This window comes from Camellia sinensis, chromosome 1 (genome assembly GCF_055761805.1).
Source record: "Camellia sinensis isolate YWXY chromosome 1, ASM5576180v1, whole genome shotgun sequence".
In the NCBI taxonomy this organism is placed as follows: Eukaryota; Viridiplantae; Streptophyta; class Magnoliopsida; order Ericales; family Theaceae; genus Camellia; species Camellia sinensis.
In genome coordinates this window covers 17,222,501-17,226,015 of record NC_138961.1, presented here as the reverse complement: position 1 = coordinate 17,226,015, position 3,515 = coordinate 17,222,501, and the positions used below count along the sequence as shown (strand labels likewise).

Here is a 3,515-nt window from a genome sequence, read left to right as displayed (position 1 = left end):
ACAGGAAAAATAGGTTTTAATGGCGTTCTTTTAATGACGTTTTTTTAAACGTCACTTTTCTTAATTTTTAACGGCGTTTTTATAAACGTCGCATATTGTTTAACCAAAACGACACCGTTTTATAATTGAAGGCATTTAAAACCGCTTCCAAATGCGGTAGGATCACGTGTTGATCCTTCTTTGTGAAACCCTTATTTTGAATCTGAGCCCTTTCTCTCTCTCAACCATTATATATACACACATCTCTTTCTCTGTCTCTCAGCGATTATTGATAACTCTAGGAAGAGGCTTCGTCTCTCGAAAGATCAATCGGCTATTCTTGAAGAGAGCTTCAAAGAACACAACACTCTTAATCCTGTAAGTATACATAACATTAAGTCTTAGCTTGAAGCTCAGCTATGGAGATCGGGGTAGTTTGGTTATTTTACTAAGATCTCTGTGATTTCTCTCTCTCTCAACCCTTACACGCACACATTTCTCCATTGAAGCTCCATCTGCACTGACGATTTTGAAGATTCAGAGTGATTTCGAAGCGATTTCGAAGATTCAGATCGATTTCGAGATTCAGAGCGATTTCAAAGCTCCATCGCCACCACCATCTGCACCGGCGAGGTAGCGAGCTCCACCGTCTCTCTCTCTCTCTCTCTCTCTCTCTAGATCTCTATCTCTCTTTAGATTTATGAAATCAATGTTTTAAGGCATTCTTACTTGATCTTCATTTGAAGAGATTCATAGATGCAGTGATTCAGAGATTCAGTGATTTCAGAGCGATTTTGATTTCGAAGCTCCACCCCCACCACCATCTGCACCGGTGATTTTGATTTCACTAAGGTGAGCTCCACCGTCTCTCTCTCTCTCTCTCTCTCTCTCTCTCTCTCTCTTTTAGTTTCCTCTCAAATTACTTCAAATTTTTTGTGGCTTCTTTTCTAATGATCTGAATCTTGTTTTTATTTTTTCGTAGCCAAGTTCAAGCTCCTTCCCCTGTCCTAGAATCCTAGTACCATCATGTTTAGTCCTCGTATTTTTTAATTTATTTTTTAAATTTTTAATTTTTTAATACTAGAAATTAGAGATAGCATGGATAAACAAAACTAAATTATTTTTTAAGGTTGCTGTTTGGATTCATACCCCACTTATTGCATTGGACATTTGTAGTGAAGAAAAACAAATCAACTTGGACATTTGTTATGGCTTAACATAAAATTTTTAAGTTTTAACAAGTATATATATGAATTACCGGGATTGGTGAGTGAGTTTGAAACTTCCAAATCTGAAGATCCAACATTAGGTGGCTCGGCAATGGCCTAACTCAACTGTTTGACAACACTTCCTTCTCCTTTCGTTATATTTTCACTCCATCATTACCTGTACCATCTTTAGAGTTGAAAGGATCTAAGCTGAGGATTTGAATTGCTATTGGATTTTCACTATTAATCAATGTGCAGTCTCCTTAGTATCTTATTTTGAAAAGGGAGTTGAGTAGAGTAATAGTAGTCCTTTTTCGACTATGGGTTTTGTGTTAAGCAAAATCGTTTCTATTCATTTGAGGTATAACTTCACCAATAAAGCTTGATAGTCTGGTGTGCTTGGCTCTATTTTCCCCAAAAAAACTGTTGTCTGAGCCCACTTATTTTCCAGAAATTATAAATCGTTTACCCCTGGTTGAATACTTCCCTTTACATTGTCCCTGTAAAGCAATTTTGCCTAACGTCTTTATTTCTTTTCTTTTTTTTTAATAAGATAATAGTCCCTTCTTACTAATTATCTGATGAATTCTTAATTATTTCATGCCAATGCAGCTTGAGGCTATTCCCATGTCTGTCCATTCTCTTCTGTCCTCATTTCTTGTTGTATCCTTAAATGATGCACTTTAAGTTCACTATCTGCATAATCTAGGTGCAGTATGCTGAAAATAGTTTTTTTGGCCTACTGATTGTTATTTTGTTTTAAAAGTGCTTTCATTACTTCTAAAGAAAGAGAAAAAGAAGTATGATTGACTGATTTGTGCAATAGTTTGAGATATAGTAATAAATTGAGAAAGGTTATAAACTTGATCATATGTGTTGCCTTTTATTCTTCGAGAAATCTCTGATGTTTGAAAATACTAGTGACTTAAATTCGAACAAAGAATTTCCAGCTAGATGTCCTTACAGCTAATTCTTTTCTACCATGTTCAACTAGGTCTTGTGTATTGTATGGATTACTTAGAGAAAAACATTGACTGGTTGGAGTCCAAAGTAAAGCCTCTTCTCAAAGGTTAGTATTCAAGGCCTACATTGGCATGGACTTGTAACTTTTTGTTTTTTGGAAGTGATTATCAACCATCCTGGATTCCTCGCTCTCAGATTTGATTCACCCAATTTCAAAGGTAATTCTATGGGTTTTTTTTTTTTTTGGTTTGATCTTGCAAAAGCTGGACCTCTAGACCTTTATCAGCGGAATATCGATCTTCATCAGTTTTGGCATCATGGGCATTTCATTGAAAGTTTGCATCTGATATTTTCTGAAACCGGCCGATATAATTTATAAATAGATGAGTTTCTTATTGGAAAAATAAAACTCAATTTTCCACCTTATCAATGTTCTTTAAATTGTTGGATTTGAATTATGTATCTTCTCTCTGTGTTTTGGATGTTTTGCACTAGGTTTGCTTTGATCTAAATCCTCTTGAATTGGTGTAGTAGTATGGATCTAGATTCACACACATTCAGATACACAAAACATGGAGTTAGGTTTTTTGTACTGTGGACCCCACACACTGCATTGCGGTATGTCTATTAATATTTTTGATGATTCAGCTTGTGCTATGCTGTTTTCAAACTTTGAGAGCATCTTTATCATATGCATTACTTAGTTGAACTAAGGTGCATCTTAAGGCAGGGCATATTTGAGAGCATTTTTATTTAATGGAAAAAGAACAATGATGTCAAGCCTTATACTGCAAATTTAATGCAAATTTAACTATTTTGAAATTTCAGTTTGATGTAAAAGCTCCTTGCCCTCATTCTTTATTTTGAGTATAATTGTATGCATTGTTGTTTGTCCCTATATACGATGAGCATATATAATTTTATTTTACCATTCTCTGTTCTTATTTTGGCCTTTTTCATATCAAAGCTATCCCACTTATAGATTGTGTTCAAATTTTTTCAAACTTCATATATGTTAAAAGTTCTATATCTCAAAATTCAGCAGGTTGACCAAACAGTAGTTTCCAGATGTTGAGAATGAGGGTGCTTCCAAATGTTGTGTTGAGCGCTAGTCCTGTTCAATACGTAAGTGTGTTATTTTTTCATGTTAATATAATTAATAGGATGGTTAAAGTGAGTCCATTAAATTACCATTATAGTTTGTTGCTTTTAATCTTATTCCAATCACAATTGGAAATTGACTTGGCATGTTGGAAATTGCAGTTCCCTTGTTTGGCTCGAATTGCTCCCACAATGTCAATATTATATGTTTAATGCTGCAAGTAAGATGTGTTATAGTTTGAATAGAATACTGTAATGATTTGT

At 34.6% G+C, this 3,515-nt stretch overlaps 1 long non-coding RNA gene across 1 annotated transcript in view; it reads left to right on the top strand.

The window, feature by feature from the left end:
* The first annotated feature begins 209 nt into the window (after window positions 1-209).
* LOC145789581 (uncharacterized) overlaps window positions 210-3,515 on the top strand; it is a 3,962-nt gene continuing 656 nt past the window's right edge. Inside the window, exons 1-5 of the long non-coding RNA XR_014327636.1 lie at window positions 210-357; window positions 489-612; window positions 726-831; window positions 2,182-3,275; window positions 3,414-3,472. This is a non-coding gene — a long non-coding RNA (uncharacterized LOC145789581). The remainder of the gene's footprint in view (window positions 358-488; window positions 613-725; window positions 832-2,181; window positions 3,276-3,413; window positions 3,473-3,515) is intronic.